The sequence below is a fragment of the Myxine glutinosa genome, chromosome 7, assembly GCF_964187855.1.
Source record: "Myxine glutinosa chromosome 7, kmMyxGlut1.1, whole genome shotgun sequence".
NCBI classification, from domain to species: Eukaryota; Metazoa; Chordata; class Myxini; order Myxiniformes; family Myxinidae; genus Myxine; species Myxine glutinosa.
Genome location: NC_136267.1, coordinates 158,912,923 through 158,936,285, shown reverse-complemented (window position 1 = coordinate 158,936,285; position 23,363 = coordinate 158,912,923).

The window sequence follows — 23,363 nt, the reverse complement described above, 5'->3', positions numbered from 1 at the left end:
TTTTACATAACCTTGATCTTTGACCTTTTGATTTAAAAAAAAAAAAATCGGCTTGCAGCTATTGATTGGTGAACCAATTCAGTGACCCATTCTGCAGATTATTAAAATTTGAGGTCAATCGGGTGAAAATTGGCAATTTTACACAACCTTGACCTTTTGATCTAAAAAAACCAATCAGCTTCTAGCTTATGATTGGTGAACCAATTCAGTGACCCAATATGCAAATTCGTAAAATTTCAGGTCAATCAAAAATGACGATTTAATATGACGCTTACCTTTGACCTTTTGTCCAAATTATTAATTTGCCTTCTCCGTACTATTATCATAATAAAGCTTTGGTGAAAATTTAATGACAAAACTCAAATGGTAAATTTAAATTTCAGGTCAATTGGATGAAAATTGTTGGTTATAGGTGATGCTGACCTTTGACCTTTCTACAAAATTATTAATTTGCATTCCATGTATTATCATAACAAACGTGTGGTGAAAATTTGATGACAACAGCTCAAATGGTAAAAAAAAAGTTACTGCCCGGACAGACACAGACACAGACACACGCGCGCACACACACACACACACACGTGTTTGCAAAACGCCATAGCAGGAGACGGGCTAATGAAATACAGAAATATCTAATTTACACAAGTATGAAACCCCCCCTGAATCAATACTCAGTGGAAGCACCTTTGGCAGCGATTACAGCTTCGAGTCTTCTTTGGTATGTCTGTATCAGCTTTGCACATCTGGATTTTGGGAGTTTCTCTCATTCTTCCGTGCAGATTTGCTCCAGCTCTGGCAAGTTGGATGGGGAGTGTCAGTGACCAGGGCCTGATAGGGTCTATAGGTCTAAAAGTGAGGGCAAAAGGGCTCTAAAGTGTCTTAAAGTGTCTAAATGGTCTTAAAATAAGTCTGAGAAGGGTCGAAGAAGGTGTATGTCTCAAAAGGACCTAAATGGGAATAAAGGGGCATAAAGGGTTTTAACAGGTCTAAATGGGTATGAAGGGGTCTCAAGGGTGAAAGTTCAAAGGGATGTGAAGGGTCGAAGCTAAGGCGTCTCCACAGTCTGATGTGGTCTGCACTACAGGGTGTAAAAGAGTGAAGCTGTAGTAAATAAATTAATTTGGGAGTACAACACGGCAATAACGGGCCAAACGAACTCTCATGATTGTTTTAAAAAAACCCTATTCAGGTGCATCTTGGTTAACAATCTGGTCATCGAAAGTTTAGTTGCGATTAACCTCAGGAGCTCAAAGCAGTAAGGTCACAAACAAATAGCAAAACAACTCACCTTATTGTGAGGTGGTTGTTGGAGGTTTACACGTTGGCATGTGGTTGTTGAGTTGTGCAGCAGGCAGTATATGTATATATGTATATATGTATATGTATATATATATATATATATATATATATATATATATATATATATATATATATACATATATATATACGTATATATATATATAAATATATATATATATACAGTCACGTGAAAAAGTAAGTACACCCCAAGTAAAGTTTTGACTTTTTCAACATATTTCAACATACAGCTATTTGATCTTCATTTCAACAATATTGATAGATAAAGGTGATATAATATAACAAATATCATGAAACATTTACATTTTGTAGTCCATTGTATAATTTAAATAAACATAAATGCAAATTTCACATGTGGAAAAAGTAACTACACCCCTACATTTATCACTACTTCAAATACCAAAAATTAGAATCAGGTGCACCAGCTCAGGTGCAAATGATTAGAACATCGTTAGAGAGGATCTTGGAGGAACCTGTCTTATTTAAACCTCAGACATTTAGTTTGGTTTGCTCTTTGTTGTTGAAGTGTGCGGCGTCACCATGCCTAGATCAAAAGAGTTCTCTGAGGCCTTCAGAAAGAAGGTTATAGATGCCTACGAGTCTGGGAAGTGATTTAAAAAGATCTCCAAACAATTTGAAATCAATCATTCGACTGTCCGGAAGATCATCTACAAGTGGAGAAGATTCCAAACAACTGCCAACTTGTTCAGGCCAGGCCGCCCCAGCAAGTTCAGCCTGAGAGCAGACCGCAAGATGCTGAAAGAAGTCTCGAAGAACCCCAGAATGTCATCACGGGACCTACAGGTAGCTCTTGCCACTGTTGATGTCAAAGTGAACGAGTCTACCATTAGAAAGAGGCTGCACAAATTTGATCTACATGGGAGGTGTGCCAGGAGGAAACCTTTGCTCTCCAGAAAGAACATCAGGACAAGACTAAAGTTTGCCAATGAACACCGAGGCAAATACCAGCACTTCTGGAACAATGTGCTCTGGACAGATGAGTCAAAGGTAGAGCTATTTGGCCACAGTACCAGAAGACATGTTTGGCGAAAACCAAAGACAGCATTTGACCACAAGAACCTGATACCAACTATAAAGCACGGTGGTGGAAATATTATGGTTTGGGGCGGCTTTGCTGAATCAGGGCCTGGGCAGCTCACCATCATATAATCCACTATGAATTCTTCATTGTACTAGAGGGTGCTTGAGGATAATGTGAGGCCATCTGTCGGAAAGTTGAAGCTCAACCGAAGGTGGACCTTGCAACATGACAATGTCCCTAAACATACCAGTAAATCCACCAAGGAATGGCTGAAAAGAAAGAAATGGAGGGTTCTGGAATGGCCAAGTCAAAGCCCGAATCTAAATCCCATCGAGATGTTGTGGGGGGATTTGAAACGAGCTGTGCATGCAAGAAACCCCTAAAACATCGCACAGCTGAAAGAATTCTGCATGGAGGAGTGGGCAAAAATTTCTCCCAGTCGATGTCAGAGACTGGTAGACAGTTATAAGAAATGCCTACTTGAGGTTGTTTCTGCCAAAGGGGCCAATACCACCTATTAGAGCCAAGGGTGTACTTACTTTTTCCACAGAAGGAAATGGCATCTCTGTTAATTTTTCGTTGAATAAATTATTGCAAAGTCAATTTTTCATTGTTTTTTGTTCAATTATATCACCTTTATCTATAGACTAGGACGTGCCCGTACGTGGGTGCCCGTTCCTTGCCAAAAAAAAAAAAAAAATGTCTTCGCCCATGCATGCATGGGCGTGCCCATGGGCCCATGGGCGTGCCCGTAAGTGCGTGATGTGACCGTACAATGAATGTATCGTCCCGACGCCGCAGCTCGGATGGCGCTGCAGTTAATCGGGCCTGTATCGGCAGAGTTATTATAAACGTGTACTACAATCGATCGTACCTTACAACAATCAACACAGATTGCAACGTCAAATAAATGAATACGCTCTCAAATGTGCCGTCCGAGGCAGCGTCTGCTCGCCACGTTCAGCATCAGTACGTCGTCACTATGACTATCCGTAAGTCCGGAAGTGACGTCCTCATTTGACTGTCCGGAAGGTCGCATATCGCAGTTACGATGAATCGCAAATTAGTTTTAATTAGTTTTAAAACATAGTTTAACGCCAACATAGCACCAACATAGTTTGCCAACGTGAAATAAATGAATACGCTCTCAAATGTGCCGTCCGAGGCAGAGTCTGTTCGCCACGTTCGGCACACGTGATAGCTCGCTGCTCTCTGATTGGTTGAATCGTTTTTTGGACATAGCTCGGTAACTACTTCTCCGATTAATATGAAACCTTGAAAAGGCACATCCTCAGGTCCCCAGCAATATATCTGGCAAGTTTCAAGTATATCGGACCCGTGGTTGTCGAGAAACAGCGGTCACAGACAAACACACAGACAAACACACACACACACAGAGATTACTGGAATTATAGATAGATACTGTTTAAATGAAGATCAAATATTGATATGTCCACATATGTTAAAAAGATTAAAAAAATATTTCATGGCGTGTACTTACTTTTTCCACATGCGAAATTTGCATTTATGTTTATTTAAATTATACAATGGACTACAAAATGTAAATGTTTCATGATATTTGTTATATTATATCACCTATATCTATCAATATTGTTGAAATGAAGATCAAATAGCTGTATGTTGAAATATGTTGATAAAAGTCAAAACTTTACATGGGGTGTACTTACTTTTTCACGTGACTGTATATATATATGTTTTTTGCGACACACTGCATTACGGGTGAACTGGTACTCAATTTGCCGATCTCGGAAGGATGACAGGCTGAGTCAACCCTCCTGAAGTTAATTCAGCGATCGACCAGGATTCGAATGCCGGGATCCTAGGATCCCAAGCCGGCACCCTAACCGCTAAGCCAACACCAGGAATTTACTTAGTGGAAAGCTAATAATTTATCGATTTACTTAGTTAGAACGCTCAGAATTAATTTACTTCGTTGGAAAGCTAGTAATTGATTTTCTTAGATGAATATGAATGTGAATGAATGATTGTTTTAAGGCCATTTTCCCCCACTAGAGCAGGGCTTAGCCTTGCAGGCCCCATGACAATCATGGTTCCCTGTTTGAGGCAATGTTTTATGGCCGGATGCCCTTCCTGATGCCAACCCTTAGTCACCTCTTATGATGCACAGGGATACGGTGTACCTATTCTAAGTCGGGGTACACACCGGGATCATTCATCCGAGCAAGCTGGTACTGAATTTGCCGACTTCAGAAGGATGACAGGCTGAGTCAACCCCCCTGGCGTTAATTCAGTGATCAACCAGGCTTCAAACTCAGGATCCGAGGATCCCAAGCCAGCACCCTAACCGCTAAGCCAACACCAGGCTATTGGTTTTCTTAGATGGAAAGCTAATCATGATTTACTTATTTGGAAAGCTAATAATTCCTTTACTTATTCCGGAAGCTAATAATTGATTTATTTATTTGGAAAGCTTATAATATATTTACTTATTTGAAAGCTTCTTATTAATTTACTTATTTGGAAAGCTCATAATGAATTTACTTATTTGAAAAGCGCATAATTAATTTACTTATTTGGAAAGCTCATAATTAATTTACTTAGATGGAAAGTTAAATATCGATTTACTTATTTGGAAAGCTCATCATTAATTTACTTAGATGGAAAGCTCATAATTAATTTACTTAGATGGAAAGTTAAATATCGATTTACTTAGATGGAAAGCTCATAATTAATTTACTTAGATGGAAAGTTAAATATCGATTTACTTAGTTGGAAAGCTCATAATTATTTTACTTAGATGGAAAGTTAAATATCGATTTACTTAGTTGGAAAGCTCATATTTAATTTACTTAGATGGAAAGTTAAACATTGATTTGCTTAGTTGGAAAGCTCATAATTAATTTACTTTGATGGAAAGATCAAAATTAATTTACTTAGATGGAAAGTTAAATATCGATTTACTTAGTTTGAAAGCTCATAATTAATTAACTTAGATGGAAAGTTTAATGTCGATTTACTTAGTTGGAAAGCTAATAATTAATTTACTTATTTGGAAAGCTAAGAATTAATTTACTGATTTGGAAAGCTAATAATTGATTTACTTAGATGGAAAGCTAATAATTAATTTACTTAGATGGAAAGCTAATCATTAATTTACTTCGATGAAAAGTTAATAATGAATTTACTTCGATGAAAAGTTAATCATGAATTTACTTCGATGGAAAGCTCAAAATTAATTTACTTAGATGGAAAGTTAAATATCGATTTACTTAGTTGGAAAGCTCGTAATTAATTTACTTAGATGGAAAGTTTAATATCGATTTACTTAGTTGGAAAGCTAATAATTAATTTACTTATTTGGAAAGCTAATCATTAATTTACTTCGATGAAAAGTTAATAATGAATTTACTTAGATGGAAAGCTAATAATTAATTTACTTTGATGGAAAGTTAAATATCGATTTACTTATTTGGAAAGCTAATAATTGATTTGCTTATTTGGAAAGCTAATAATTAATTTACTTATTTGGAAAGCTATGAATTTATTTACTTATTTGGAAAGCTAATAATTGATTTGCTTATTTGGAAAGCTAATAATTAATTTACTTATTTGGAAAGCTATTAATTTATGTACTTATTTGGAAAGCTAATAATTGATTTGCTTATTAGGAAAGCTAATAATTAATTTACTTATTTGGAAAGCTAATAATTGATTTGCTTATTTGGAAAGCTAATAATTAATTTACTTATTTGGAAAGCTAATAATTGATTTTCTTATTTGGAAAGCTAATAATTGATTTACTTAGATGGAAAGCTAATAATTGATTTGCTTATTTGGAAAGCTAATAATTGATTTGCTTATTTGGAAAGCTAATAATTGATTTGCTTATTTGGAAAGCTAATAATTGATTTGCTTATTTGGAAAGCTATGAATTTATTTGCTTATTTGGAAAGCTAATAATTGATTTGCTTATTTGAAAAGCTAATAATTGATTTACTTATTTGGAAAGCTAATAATTGATTTGCTTATTTGGAAAGCTAATAATTGATTTGCTTATTTGGAAAGCTAATAATTGATTTGCTTATTTGGAAAGCTAATAATTGATTTGCTTATTTGGAAAGCTAATAATTGATTTGCTTATTTGGAAAGCTAATAATTGATTTGCTTATTTGGAAAGCTAATAATTTATTTACTTATTTGGAAAGCTAATAATTGATTTGCTTATTTGGAAAGCTAATAATTGACTTGCTTATTTGGAAAGCTAATAATTGATTTGCTTATTTGGAAAGCTAATAATTGATTTGCTTATTTGGAAAGCTAATAATTGATTTGCTTATTTGGAAAGCTAATAATTGATTTGCTTATTGGGAAAGCTAATAATTGATTTGCTTATTTGGAAAGCTAATAATTGATTTGCTTATTGGGAAAGCTAATAATTGATTTGCTTATTTGGAAAGCTAATAATTGATTTGCTTATTTGGAAAGCTAATAATTGATTTGCTTATTAGGAAAGCTAATAATTGATTTGCTTATTTGGAAAGCTAATAATTGATTTGCTTATTTGGAAAGTTAATAATTGATTTGCTTATTTGGAAAGCTAATAATTGATTTGCTTATTTGGAAAGCTAATAATTGATTTGCTTATTTGGAAAGCTAATAATTGATTTGCTTATTTGGAAAGCTAATAATTGATTTGCTTATTTGGAAAGCTAATAATATTGATTTGCTTATTTGGAAAGCTAATAATTGATTTGCTTATTTGGAAAGCTAATAATTGATTTGCTTATTTGGAAAGCTAATAATTTATTTACTTATTTGGAAAGCTAATAATTGATTTGCTTATTTGGAAAGCTAATAATTGATTTGCTTATTTGGAAAACTAATAATTTATTTACTTATTTGGAAAGCTAATAATTGATTTGCTTATTTGGAAAGCTAATAATTTATTTACTTATTTGGAAAGCTTATAATTTATTTACTTATTTGGAAAGCTAATAATTGATTTGCTTATTTGGAAAGCTAATAATTGATTTGCTTATTTGGAAAGCTAATAATTGATTTCCTTATTTGGAAAGCTAATAATTGATTTGCTTATTTGGAAGTTAATAATTGATTTGTTTATTTGAAAAGCTAATAATTGATTTACTTATTTGAAAAGCTAATAATTGATTTGCTTATTTGGAAAGCTAATAATTGATTTGCTTATTTGGAAAGTTAATAATTGATTTGTTTATTTGAAAAGCTAATAATTGATTTGCTTATTTGGAAAGTTAATAATTAATATACTTATTGGGAAAGCTAATAATTGATTTGCTTATTTGGAAAGCTAATAATTGATTTGCTTATTTGGAAAGTTAATAATTGATTTGCTTATTTGAAAAGCTAATAATTGATTTACTTATTTGGAAAGTTAATAATTAATATACTTATTGGGAAAGCTAATAATTGATTTGCTTATTTGAAAGCTAATAATTGATTTGCTTATTTGGAAAGCTAATAATTGATTTGCTTATTTGGAAAGCTAATAATTGATTTGCTTATTTGGAAAGCTAATAATTGATTTGCTTATTTGGAAAGCTATGAATTTATTTGCTTATTTGGAAAGCTAATAATTGATTTGCTTATTTGAAAAGCTAATAATTGATTTGCTTATTTGGAAAGCTAATAATTGATTTACTTATTTGGAAAGCTAATAATTGATTTACTTATTTGAAAAGCTAATAATTGATTTGCTTATTTGGAAAGCTAATAATTGATTTACTTATTTGAAAAGCTAATAATTGATTTGCTTATTTGGAAAGCTATGAATTTATTTGCTTATTTGGAAAGCTAATAATTGATTTGCTTATTTGAAAAGCTAATAATTGATTTGCTGATTTGGAAAGCTAATAATTGATTTGCTTATTTGAAAAGCTAATAATTGATTTACTTATTTGAAAAGCTAATAATTGATTTGCTTATTTGGAAAGCTAATAATTGATTTGCTTATTTGGAAAGTTAATAATTGATTTGTTTATTTGAAAAGCTAATAATTGATTTGCTTATTTGGAAAGTTAATAATTAATATACTTATTGGGAAAGCTAATAATTGATTTGCTTATTTGGAAAGCTAATAATTGATTTGCTTATTTGGAAAGTTAATAATTGATTTGTTTATTTGAAAAGCTAATAATTGATTTACTTATTTGGAAAATTAATAATTAATATACTTATTGGGAAAGCTAATAATTGATTTGCTTATTTGGAAAGCTAATAATTGATTTTCTTATTTGGAAAGCTAATAATTGATTTGCTTATTTGGAAAGCTAATAATTGATTTGCTTATTTGGAAAGTTAATAATTGATTTGCTTATTTGGAAAGCTAATAATTGATTTGCTTATTTGGAAAGCTAATAATTGATTTGCTTATTTGGAAAGCTAATAATTGATTTGCTTATTTGGAAAGCTAATAATTGATTTGCTTATTGGGAAAGCTAATAATTGATTTGCTTATTTGGAAAGCTAATAATTGATTTTCTTATTTGGAAAGCTAATAATTGATTTGCTTATTTGGAAAGCTAATAATTGATTTGCTTATTTGGAAAGTTAATAATTGATTTGCTTATTTGGAAAGCTAATAATTGATTTGCTTATTTGGAAAGCTAATAATTGATTTGCTTATTTGGAAAGCTAATAATTGATTTGCTTATTTGGAAAGCTAATAATTGATTTGCTTATTGGGAAAGCTAATAATTGATTTGCTTATTTGGAAAGCTAATAATTGATTTGCTTATTGGGAAAGCTAATAATTGATTTGCTTATTTGGAAAGCTAATAATTGATTTGCTTATTTGGAAAGCTAATAATTGATTTGCTTATTAGGAAAGCTAATAATTGATTTGCTTATTTGGAAAGCTAATAATTGATTTGCTTATTTGGAAAGTTAATAATTGATTTGCTTATTTGGAAAGCTAATAATTGATTTGCTTATTTGGAAAGCTAATAATTGATTTGCTTATTTGGAAAGCTAATAATTGATTTGCTTATTTGGAAAGCTAATAATTGATTTGCTTATTTGGAAAGCTAATAATATTGATTTGCTTATTTGGAAAGCTAATAATTGATTTGCTTATTTGGAAAGCTAATAATTGATTTGCTTATTTGGAAAGCTAATAATTTATTTACTTATTTGGAAAGCTAATAATTGATTTGCTTATTTGGAAAGCTAATAATTGATTTGCTTATTTGGAAAACTAATAATTTATTTACTTATTTGGAAAGCTAATAATTGATTTGCTTATTTGGAAAGCTAATAATTTATTTACTTATTTGGAAAGCTAATAATTTATTTACTTATTTGGAAAGCTAATAATTGATTTGCTTATTTGGAAAGCTAATAATTGATTTGCTTATTTGGAAAGCTAATAATTGATTTCCTTATTTGGAAAGCTAATAATTGATTTGCTTATTTGGAAGTTAATAATTGATTTGTTTATTTGAAAAGCTAATAATTGATTTACTTATTTGAAAAGCTAATAATTGATTTGCTTATTTGGAAAGCTAATAATTGATTTGCTTATTTGGAAAGTTAATAATTGATTTGTTTATTTGAAAAGCTAATAATTGATTTGCTTATTTGGAAAGTTAATAATTAATATACTTATTGGGAAAGCTAATAATTGATTTGCTTATTTGGAAAGCTAATAATTGATTTGCTTATTTGGAAAGTTAATAATTGATTTGCTTATTTGAAAAGCTAATAATTGATTTACTTATTTGGAAAGTTAATAATTAATATACTTATTGGGAAAGCTAATAATTGATTTGCTTATTTGAAAGCTAATAATTGATTTGCTTATTTGGAAAGCTAATAATTGATTTGCTTATTTGGAAAGCTAATAATTGATTTGCTTATTTGGAAAGCTAATAATTGATTTGCTTATTTGGAAAGCTATGAATTTATTTGCTTATTTGGAAAGCTAATAATTGATTTGCTTATTTGAAAAGCTAATAATTGATTTGCTTATTTGGAAAGCTAATAATTGATTTACTTATTTGGAAAGCTAATAATTGATTTACTTATTTGAAAAGCTAATAATTGATTTGCTTATTTGGAAAGCTAATAATTGATTTACTTATTTGAAAAGCTAATAATTGATTTGCTTATTTGGAAAGCTATGAATTTATTTGCTTATTTGGAAAGCTAATAATTGATTTGCTTATTTGAAAAGCTAATAATTGATTTGCTGATTTGGAAAGCTAATAATTGATTTGCTTATTTGAAAAGCTAATAATTGATTTACTTATTTGAAAAGCTAATAATTGATTTGCTTATTTGGAAAGCTAATAATTGATTTGCTTATTTGGAAAGTTAATAATTGATTTGTTTATTTGAAAAGCTAATAATTGATTTGCTTATTTGGAAAGTTAATAATTAATATACTTATTGGGAAAGCTAATAATTGATTTGCTTATTTGGAAAGCTAATAATTGATTTGCTTATTTGGAAAGTTAATAATTGATTTGTTTATTTGAAAAGCTAATAATTGATTTACTTATTTGGAAAATTAATAATTAATATACTTATTGGGAAAGCTAATAATTGATTTGCTTATTTGGAAAGCTAATAATTGATTTTCTTATTTGGAAAGCTAATAATTGATTTGCTTATTTGGAAAGCTAATAATTGATTTGCTTATTTGGAAAGTTAATAATTGATTTGCTTATTTGGAAAGCTAATAATTGATTTGCTTATTTGGAAAGCTAATAATTGATTTGCTTATTTGGAAAGCTAATAATTGATTTGCTTATTTGGAAAGCTAATAATTGATTTGCTTATTTGGAAAGCTAATAATTGATTTGCTTATTTGGAAGTTAATAATTGATTTGCTTATTTGGAAAGCTAATAATTGATTTGCTTATTTGGAAAGCTAATAATTGATTTGCTTATTTGGAAAGCTAATAATTGATTTGCTTATTTGGAAAGCTAATAATTGATTTGCTTATTTGGAAAGCTAATAATTTATTTACTTATTTGGAAAGCTAATAATTGATTTGCTTATTTGGAAAGCTAATAATTGATTTGCTTATTGGGAAAGCTAATAATTGATTTGCTTATTTGGAAAGCTAATAATTGATTTGCTTATTGGGAAAGCTAATAATTGATTTGCTTATTTGGAAAGCTAATAATTGATTTGCTTATTTGGAAAGCTAATAATTGATTTGCTTATTAGGAAAGCTAATAATTGATTTGCTTATTTGGAAAGCTAATAATTGATTTGCTTATTTGGAAAGCTAATAATTGATTTGCTTATTTGGAAAGCTAATAATTTATTTACTTATTTGGAAAGCTAATAATTGATTTGCTTATTTGGAAAGCTAATAATTGATTTGCTTATTGGGAAAGCTAATAATTGATTTGCTTATTTGGAAAGCTAATAATTGATTTGCTTATTGGGAAAGCTAATAATTGATTTGCTTATTTGGAAAGCTAATAATTGATTTGCTTATTTGGAAAGCTAATAATTGATTTGCTTATTAGGAAAGCTAATAATTGATTTGCTTATTTGGAAAGCTAATAATTGATTTGCTTATTTGGAAAGCTAATAATTGATTTGCTTATTTGGAAAGCTAATAATTGATTTGCTTATTTGGAAAGCTAATAATTGATTTGCTTATTTGGAAAGCTAATAATTGATTTGCTTATTTGGAAAGCTAATAATTGATTTGCTTATTTGGAAGTTAATAATTGATTTGCTTATTTGGAAGTTAATAATTGATTTGCTTATTTGGAAAGCTAATAATTGATTTGCTTATTTGGAAAGCTAATAATTGATTTGCTTATTTGGAAAGCTAATAATTGATTTGCTTATTTGGAAAGCTAATAATTGATTTGCTTATTTGGAAAGCTAATAATTTATTTACTTATTTGGAAAGCTAATAATTGATTTGCTTATTTGGAAAGCTAATAATTGACTTGCTTATTTGGAAAGCTAATAATTGATTTGCTTATTTGGAAAGCTAATAATTGATTTGCTTATTTGGAAAGCTAATAATTGATTTGCTTATTTGGAAAGCTAATAATTGATTTGCTTATTGGGAAAGCTAATAATTGATTTGCTTATTTGGAAAGCTAATAATTGATTTGCTTATTGGGAAAGCTAATAATTTATTTACTTATTTGGAAAGCTAATAATTGATTTGCTTATTTGGAAAGCTAATAATTGATTTGCTTATTAGGAAAGCTAATAATTGATTTGCTTATTTGGAAAGCTAATATTTGATTTGCTTATTTGGAAAGTTAATAATTGATTTGCTTATTTGGAAAGCTAATAATTGATTTGCTTATTTGGAAAGCTAATAATTGATTTGCTTATTTGGAAAGCTAATAATTGATTTGCTTATTTGGAAAGCTAATAATTGATTTGCTTATTTGGAAAGCTAATAATTGATTTGCTTATTTGGAAAGCTAATAATATTGATTTGCTTATTTGGAAAGCTAATAATTGATTTGCTTATTTGGAAAGCTAATAATTTATTTACTTATTTGGAAAGCTAATAATTGATTTGCTTATTTGGAAAGCTAATAATTGATTTGCTTATTTGGAAAACTAATAATTTATTTACTTATTTGGAAAGCTAATAATTGATTTGCTTATTTGGAAAGCTAATAATTTATTTACTTATTTGGAAAGCTAATAATTTATTTACTTATTTGGAAAGCTAATAATTGATTTGCTTATTTGGAAAGCTAATAATTGATTTGCTTATTTGGAAAGCTAATAATTGATTTCCTTATTTGGAAAGCTAATAATTGATTTGCTTATTTGGAAGTTAATAATTGATTTGTTTATTTGAAAAGCTAATAATTGATTTACTTATTTGAAAAGCTAATAATTGATTTGCTTATTTGGAAAGCTAATAATTGATTTGCTTATTTGGAAAGTTAATAATTGATTTGTTTATTTGAAAAGCTAATAATTGATTTGCTTATTTGGAAAGTTAATAATTAATATACTTATTGGGAAAGCTAATAATTGATTTGCTTATTTGGAAAGCTAATAATTGATTTGCTTATTTGGAAAGTTAATAATTGATTTGTTTATTTGAAAAGCTAATAATTGATTTACTTATTTGGAAAGTTAATAATTAATATACTTATTGGGAAAGCTAATAATTGATTTGCTTATTTGGAAAGCTAATAATTGATTTGCTTATTTGGAAAGCTAATAATTGATTTGCTTATTTGGAAAGCTAATAATTGATTTGCTTATTTGGAAAGCTAATAATTGATTTGCTTATTTGGAAAGCTATGAATTTATTTGCTTATTTGGAAAGCTAATAATTGATTTGCTTATTTGAAAAGCTAATAATTGATTTGCTTATTTGGAAAGCTAATAATTGATTTACTTATTTGGAAAGCTAATAATTGATTTACTTATTTGAAAAGCTAATAATTGATTTGCTTATTTGGAAAGCTAATAATTGATTTACTTATTTGAAAAGCTAATAATTGATTTGCTTATTTGGAAAGCTATGAATTTATTTGCTTATTTGGAAAGCTAATAATTGATTTGCTTATTTGAAAAGCTAATAATTGATTTGCTTATTTGGAAAGCTAATAATTGATTTGCTTATTTGAAAAGCTAATAATTGATTTACTTATTTGAAAAGCTAATAATTGATTTGCTTATTTGGAAAGCTAATAATTGATTTGCTTATTTGGAAAGTTAATAATTGATTTGTTTATTTGAAAAGCTAATAATTGATTTGCTTATTTGGAAAGTTAATAATTAATATACTTATTGGGAAAGCTAATAATTGATTTGCTTATTTGGAAAGCTAATAATTGATTTGCTTATTTGGAAAGTGAATAATTGATTTGTTTATTTGAAAAGCTAATAATTGATTTACTTATTTGGAAAGTTAATAATTAATATACTTATTGGGAAAGCTAATAATTGATTTGCTTATTTGGAAAGCTAATAATTGATTTGCTTATTTGGAAAGCTAATAATTGATTTGCTTATTTGGAAAGCGAATAATTGATTTGCTTATTTGGAAAGCTAATAATTGATTTGCTTATTTGGAAAGCTATGAATTTATTTGCTTATTTGGAAAGCTAATAATTGATTTGCTTATTTGAAAAGCTAATAATTGATTTGCTTATTTGGAAAGTTAATAATTGATTTGTTTATTTGAAAAGCTAATAATTGATTTGCTTATTTGGAAAGTTAATAATTAATATACTTATTGGGAAAGCTAATAATTGATTTGCTTATTTGGAAAGCTAATAATTGATTTGCTTATTTGGAAAGCTAATAATTGATTTGCTTATTTGGAAAGCTAATAATTGATTTGCTTATTTGGAAAGCTAATAATTGATTTGCTTATTTGGAAAGCTAATAATTGATTTGCTTATTTGGAAAGCTAATAATTGACTTGCTTATTTGGAAAGCTAATAATTGATTTGCTTATTTGGAAAGCTAATAATTGATTTGCTTATTTGGAAAGCTAATAATTGATTTGCTTATTTGAAAAGCTAATAATTGATTTACTTATTTGAAAAGCTAATAATTGATTTGCTTATTTGGAAAGCTAATAATTGATTTGCTTATTTGGAAAGTTAATAATTGATTTGTTTATTTGAAAAGCTAATAATTGATTTGCTTATTTGGAAAGTTAATAATTAATATACTTATTGGGAAAGCTAATAATTGATTTGCTTATTTGGAAAGCTAATAATTGATTTGGTTATTTGGAAAGTTAATAATTGATTTGTTTATTTGAAAAGCTAATAATTGATTTACTTATTTGGAAAGTTAATAATTAATATACTTATTGGGAAAGCTAATAATTGATTTGCTTGTTTGGAAAGCTAATAATTGATTTGCTTATTTGGAAAGCTAATAATTGATTTGCTTATTTGGAAAGCTAATAATCGATTTGCTTATTTGGAAAGCTAATAATTGATTTGCTTATTTGGAAAGCTATGAATTTATTTGCTTATTTGGAAAGCTAATAATTGATTTGCTTATTTGAAAAGCTAATAATTGATTTACTTATTTGGAAAGCTAATAATTGATTTGCTTATTTGGAAAGCTAATAATTGATTTGCTTATTTGGAAAGCTAATAATTGATTTGCTTATTTGGAAAGCTAATAATTGATTTGCTTATTTGGAAAGCTAATAATTGATTTGCTTATTTGGAAAGCTAATAATTGATTTGCTTATTTGGAAAGCTAATAATTGATTTGCTTATTTGGAAAGCTAATAATTGATTTGCTTATTTGGAAAGCTAATAATTGATTTGCTTATTTGGAAAGCTAATAATTGATTTGCTTCTTTGGAAAGCTAATAATTAATTTACTTATTTGGAAAGCTAATAATTGATTTGCTTATTTGGAAAGCTAATAATTAATTTACTTATTTGGAAAGCTAATAATTGATTTGCTTCTTTGGAAAGCTAATAATTGATTTACTTATTTGGAAAGCTTTTAATTTATTTGCTTATTGGGAAAGCTAATAATTGATTTGCTTATTTGTAAAGCTAATAATTGATTTACTTATTTGGAAAGCTATTAATTTATTTGCTTATTGGGAAAGCTAATAATTGATTTGCTTATTTGGAAAGCTATTAATTGATTTGCTTATTTGGAAAGCTAATAATGAATTTACTTATTTGGAAAGCTAATAATTGATTTGCTTATTGGGAAAGCTAATAATTGATTTGCTTATTTGGAAAGCTAATAATTGATTTGCTTATTTGGAAAGCTAATAATTAATTTACTTATTTGGAAAGCTATTAATTTATTTACTTAGATGGAAAGGTAATAATCGATATACTTAGTTGGAAAGCTAATAATAAATTTACTTAGTTGGAAAGCGAATAATCGATTTACTCGGAACAAAATTTTGTGTTGTTTAATCTTAAATGTGTCTGTTTTAAAGGGCCTCTTTCTGGTATTAAAAAAGAAGAGGCAGGCATGGGAGTTTAATGTAGAGGTTCCACCAGTAATATTTGTTATTCCACAACGGCAGGAATCCTTTAGAATGGCACGAAAGGAGCACACACACAAAATTATACATAGTAATATTTAATAAAGCAATAGTGAAATATAAAAAGACACATGGAAGGAGCACACAAACAACAACAATGACAGCAGCAAGAACAACTACGTGTTATAAAAAAAAGAAATCCTTTTTTCACGTCTTTCACTTCATTTTACATCCTCATTGAGATTCACAGATCGACATGCAATACGTTGTTTGTGAAGTAGAACATGCTGTCTTTTGATTGAACCTGTTAGCGAAGCGAAGGGGAGGCACACCCACTATCTCTGAAATATCAGCTATAAATGATTTTGCTTGTACCATTTTCTGTTATTTTTCTTGATACATTCTTCATCTTTACCCTCATTGTAGGTTTGATCCATTCACACTGTACTGTTCTAATTTCCTTCAAACTATTCACTAATTCCTAGCCTGGCATTGGCTTAGCGGTTAGGGTGCTGGCTTGGGATCCTAGGATCCTGGGTTCGAATCCCGGTCGATCGCTGAATTAACACAGGGGGGGGTTGACTCAGCCTGTCATCTTTCGGAGGTTGGCAAATTGAAAAATGGCCTCTAAAGGTGGTTCTATTCACCAATTCCACCATGGACAAATTCAAACATTTCATGATATATCTGTTGATGACAAATTCAAACATTTCATGATATATCTGTTGATGACAAATTCAAACATTTCCTGATATATCTGTTGATGAATCTGTTGATGACTACCAAGCCAATGAGGTTATTCATCATATCCCAAATGGCAGTGTAGCATTAAGAAGTTCCATGAAAGTCACTAATAATCTGGGAATAGTAAAGACCAAGAGGAGTGGTTTACCAAAGTTTTGTTGATGTGAGATTTCCTACTTGATGGACCCATTTGAGTACATGGTGCATGATGCTCGGGTCCTGAGTTCCATTCCAACCTGCTCTGTTTATCTGTCCATTTCCTCTTCATGTCCTTCTCCTACATGTGATATATGTACAAACTCTTACATGACCCTTAGAAAACAGAGAAAGTAGGATGACACTCAGTAGAGAGCATGCCTCTGCATGGCTGAATAGTTTAGGTTTTGTATCCCACTGATAGGCCAGATCTGGATCCGACATGAACCAAAATCGAATCGGCTTGTTCCTGTCGCCTAACCAACTCATCCAACTTTCATCAGAGTCGGTCCACAACTTTTTGAAACATCATGGTATATATCGCTTTTGGCCCCTATCTTAAAATGGTGAAGAATCACTTCAAAATTCTCTGATCCGGATTGGAATCTTTGCCAAAGCTGAATCAACTCTTCCTTGTCACACACCCCTGTCCAAAACGTTTCATCCAAATCCATACATAACATTTTGGGATATCGTGCTATATGTCGTTTTTTTGTCCCCAGTCGCACCACGGAGCGAAAGGGGGACTATGGTTTTACCCTCCGTTCGTGTGTGCGTCCGTGCATGCTTCTGTCCGTCCATGCGTGCGTAACATTGTGAGCAGAATATCTTGTAAAATTAATGAACTACTAACTTCTAATCCGGTGTGTGGGTGTATCTAGGCATAAGGAAGAAAGCTATTGAAAATTGGGTCGCCACGTGAAAACCCAAGATGGCCACCACCATATATGTCTGAACCTTGTGAGCGGAATATCTTGAAAAATAAACGAAGTACCAACTTCTAATCCGGTGTGTGGGTGTATCTAGGCATAAGGAAGAACGCGATGGAAAATTGGGTCGCCACGTCAAAATCCAAGATGGCCGCCGCCATGTACGTCTGATCCTTGTGAGCGGAATATCTTAAAAAATAAACGAACTACTAACTTCTAATCTGGTGTGTGGGTGTGTCTCCAACCCACTCGCAAATATTATCGACTCTTCCATGTTTTCTGCGTCTTCCACTTTGTCACCTCACATCACTTCACCGACGGGGGACCTAGACGTAACGCTTGTTGTCCTTTCTCTCGATGGTGAAGAATCACTTTGAAAATTTTCAAATCCAGATCTGAATCCAGATCTTCACCAAAATCGAATATTTTTGTTCTAATAACATTCCCAACCTTTCCACCAAATTTCGTCTGAATCCGTCCAAAACTTTTTGAGATATCTTGTTTACAAACAAACGGACAGACAGACAGGGGTGAAACAATAACCTCCATCCACCTTCAGTGGTCGAGGTAAATATGTGGCCTTTACAAAGGTCAGAGGAGGGAAATATTGCTTATTTATTTTATGGCCTTGGATGCGGGAACCACCAAAGGAGGACTGAGTGGACATGAATGAGGCCTGAGGGACAGTTACAGTTTCAACACCTTACTATTGCAGAACCTTATCTATCTATAATTCCAGTAATCTCTGTGTGTATGTGTGTGTGTATGTGTGTGTGTATGTGTGTGTGTATGTGTGTGTGTCTGTGTGTTTGTCTGTGACCGCTGTTTCTCGACAACTACCGGTCCGATATACTTGAAACTTGCCAGGTATATTGCTGGGGACCCGAGGATGTGCCTTTTCAAGGTTTGAAATTAATCGGACAAGTGGTTCCCAAGGTATGGTCACCGTACTCGCAAGCCGTTCGCTTTGGCTTTGCGAATGGACCAAACCATTTCATGTAAATAGAGGGGGGGGGGGGGTTCTACCGTACTCGCAAGCCGTTCACTTTGGCTTTGCGAATGGACCAAACCATTTCATGTAAATAGAGGGGGGGGGGGGTTCTGTGGTCGTTACTGCCACGTGGTTTCAAAGTTTTTTTTTGTTGTTGTTGTTTGCACGCATGTTTTTTTGCACGCACGTACGGGCAAGCACGTACGGGCAAGCACGTACGTGCGGGCACGCCCTAGTTCTTTTAAATACAAGGTACAGCATCACATTACGTATTAGCACATTTATAATGGTGTCAAAAGTTGTGTCCGTGCACATGGTTTTGGTGATAGGAGACATCCTTGTATCCGCACTACATCCCAGGGAATGGAATATTCATCCACAACTTCACCCAAAATGAGTACCAGCTTACTGGGATGAATGACCATTCGAGTATCCAGCGTCAGAGTGGAATCGCATCCAGGAGTGTCCCCAATAGCCAAGAAACTGCTTTGGCAGCCATATGTATCTGAAGATGCAAAAAGGAGTGGTCGTCGTCATCCTTCACCTTGAAATAAATTTGCATAAATTAAAATAAAAATGAATAAAAAAAAACAAATTACTTTTTTTTGGACAGTTCATGACATTTATTGATTTTGTTCTTTCCACAAAGCCCTTTGCAAAATCATCACGGCAAAGAAATAAAAACCGGATACGCTCACGTCTACACAATGACCGCACTTCAGTGAGCTCGGACTTGTAGAACTCACTGGTGAATTGAAGGGCCGAGGAAGGATGAAGAAGTAGAGGGAGTTGGTGCCCCCTCTTCTTGTGACATTTTTTCCTCAGCATCTCCCACTCCATCCCCCTTTCATTGAGCCGTCGCCATGTTGTTCTCTCAAGAGTGCTTACCTCGGCGAGCAGAGCATGCAGCGTGAGTGAGGACCAGGGCAGCCTTTTGGTAAGCCTATAAATCGCTCTTTGTTTTGCGGTTATATTCGCCGCTTTATTCTCGTCCCGGCCCAGCACAAACACCACACTTGTTACTCGTCATTCGTTCCAGTCCGCCTCCGTGGATCCCTCTTTTACAAACGTCACGTGACGTGTAACCCTTCACCGTGAACCCCGTCGATTCTTCTTCTTCGTTTACGAACTCATTTAGCTGTGACACGATTTAACCTGGAATCGTTTTATTCTCAGATCGAGAATTTCGAGTGAACATGAGATTTCTCAACTTAACATCACTCTTCATCTCTTTAAAATTTTGTCTGTAACATTTTAATTCATGATGTTCTATGATTTAATTTTACTCAATGCATGAAGAAAGTGATGAAGTATTCGAGGTAAATAGTTACATTTATTAACAATAAAAATACAAATTTTACATTCTGCAACGATAGCATACAATTAATCTGAAAAGAAAGTTGTGATTGAAAGTTGAAAAGAAAAAAGAAAAGCTGAAAAGAAAAGTTGAAAAAAAAAAAAGTTGAAAAGAAAGTTGTGATTTGCATCAAAAACCTTTCTTTTATTTGAGACTAGTAAAGGTACCCAGTGTTAACAGGTAATGCAGAGTCACTTCCTGACTGGAATATGAAGAGAGGAGTGGAGGGGGGTAAAAGGGAAAGGAGTAGAGAGGGGAAAGGGAGGGAGAGGAGGGGGGAAGGGGGTTGGGGAGAGAGAAAGAGGGGTTGGGGGGGAGAGAGAAAAAGAGGTGGGGAGACCAAGAGGGTGGGGGAGATAAAGAAAAGGGTGAGAGACAGAGAGGGTTGGGGAAGAGAGATAGAGAGAGGGGTTGGCGAGGGAGAGAGAGGAGGGGAGGGAGAGGCAGCGTGAGGAGAGGAGAGAAGGCAGCGTGAGAGGAGAGGAATGGAATGCAGTGTGAGGAGAGTGGAAGGCATTGTGAGGAGAGGGGATGCAAAGGCAGCATGAGGGGAGGGGAAGGGAAGGCAGTGTGAGGGGAGGGGAATGGAAGCCAGTATGAGCAGAGAAGGGAAAGGAAAGGCAGTCCTCCTACCCACTCACTCTGCCTTCCTCCAACCCTATGCCATCCTCCTACCCTATCCCTTCCCCTACCCCCAGAGTCCCATCCTACTCCTTCCTCTCCCTTGGCCCATCCCACTCCTTCCCCTCCCTCGTCCCACCCCACTCCTTCCACTCTCTCATCCCACACAAGGGGCATATACAATTATTAATTTGTGAATAATGCTGTAGTATAGTGCAGTAGAGGTTTTATAAGCACCTCCCTTTTTGTAATGGTACAATCAACAGCTCCCCCTTTTTGTGATGGTACAATCCAAACTTTGAATCGGGACGGGTAAAGGGAAATGTGCCCTAACTAAAAATGCTAGAATTAAGACCCCGAGATGAACACACGCTGACCAAAGGTAAGTCTGTTTTTAGATTCAGTGTAAATTTTAGCTTAAAGCCTAATTTTCATTCATGCACTCCTTTGGAGATCGTAAAGTATGTCTGCAAAGTTTGGGGCCATGAGATTTCATGGTTTTGGAGTTATGGAGGAGACACACACACACGCACAAACAATGACACACACAAAAGGGGAAAAGAATGGAAAAGGCAGATGGTGATGGGCAGAAATACAAGGGGGAGCAGCAGAATGAGGGAGAGGAGGATGGTGAAGATTATGAAGAGCAGCATAGATTAGAAGAAGAGTTAGCCAACAAAGTAGAAGAGATGAAATTGATGAAACCCAGAGAAAGACCAAACCTTATTGCATAGAAAACAAGAAAAAGAGCAATCAGAGATTGCACAACCCTCACCATGATGTACTTTCAGTGGTTTTTAAGGCTTTTGTGTTAAAATAAATATGGCGGCCGGGCCACGTGATCGATGACGTCATCATTAATTTTTTTTTCTCCACCAATTTATGCCTAGATGACGCTCAAAAAATTTCATCTTGATCAGATGAAGTTTTGTACTTGTTGAATAATGACGTTATAATGGAGGCACCTATGACGTTAATAATATGTTAATGATGATTCATTAACATATTTATTCCCCATGGAGAGTTCTTTACAATGAGCCATGTCTCAATTTTTTCTATTCAGCGCTTTCGGAGATATAGAGAGTGCAGTTTTTCGGTTTTTCCAAGATGGCGGCCGAACCACGTGGCCGATGGCGTCATCATCATCTTTTTCTCCACCAATTTATGCCTACATGACACTCAATAAATTTCATCTTGATCGGATGAAGTTTTGTACTTGTCGAATTATGACATCATAATGGGGACACCTATGACATCATCATTAACATATTTTATTCCCCATGGAGAGTTCTTTACAATGAGCCATGTCTCAATTTTTTTCTATTCAGCACTTTCCGAGATATAGAGGTGCAAATTTTTCAATTTTTCCAAGATGGCGGCTGAACTATGTGACTTATGACATGATATTTATCATTAAAAATTATACAGGTGGAGTTGCACCTATGGTGAAAATTTCCGGTCAATCGGACCAACGGTTGCAGAGAAAATCATATTTATTCTGTGCAGACAAACAAACAAACAAACAGACAGACAGACACAGACAAACGGACTCAAATGCAGTACCCTCTCCTCTGGCGAGGGTAACAATAAACGGTCAAAAATCTTAGTGAGGTGAACCAACCATTCAATTCGAAAAATGGTGTCAAAATCATCCACCTTGAAGAAAATCAATGTCGTCTGTTTCTCAGCGCACTATTTATTCAAGAAAAGGTAACGGCAAACAACACCAGAAAAAGAAAAAACAGGCCCGACAAATAGAAACCAAATTTCACCTTGGAGACAGAGATTAGAGACACAAAGCTAAAAAAGAGAATCCTAAGAATATAAAACAAACACAAAATCGAAGACAAAGACCTCGAGTGCTTGAGTGCTGCAAACAATCTCAAAATAGAAATGATAGCAAGGAAGATAAAGAAACTAACTACCGACTCCGATCCGGCCTAGCTCCGCCAGCTCTATCTGTGCTCTGTCCCCAAAATATTCCTACAAGTCGCACAAGATCTGCCTGCAACCCTCTTATGGTGAAACTGCCAAAATCAAGACTCTCTGCTCACCTTCACTCCTTCATTCCTCTTTTCTCCCGCCTCTGGAACAAACTCCCTCACTCTCTTCAATCCCACTCCTCCCTCCAGGTCTTTAAAACGGCTGTTCACCACCATCTCTTATCTTCCCCAATCCAAAACCTTGATCTTTTCTACCCCCGCTAATTTCACCCCAAATCCACTTTTTTGAGGTGACTTTTGACTTCTTTCCTGGAAGTCCTTGGTGTCCTTGCGTTTTATACCTATCCTGCCTCCCCCCAGGCCCTCTCCCTCCAAAAACATCTCCCGATGTCCCTGCTCTCAAATGTTGTGTTTGTGTGCTTCCTCCCCTTCTCTCCCCATCTTGTCGACCGCTCCCCTTTTTATATACTTTGTTTGCTTGTTTG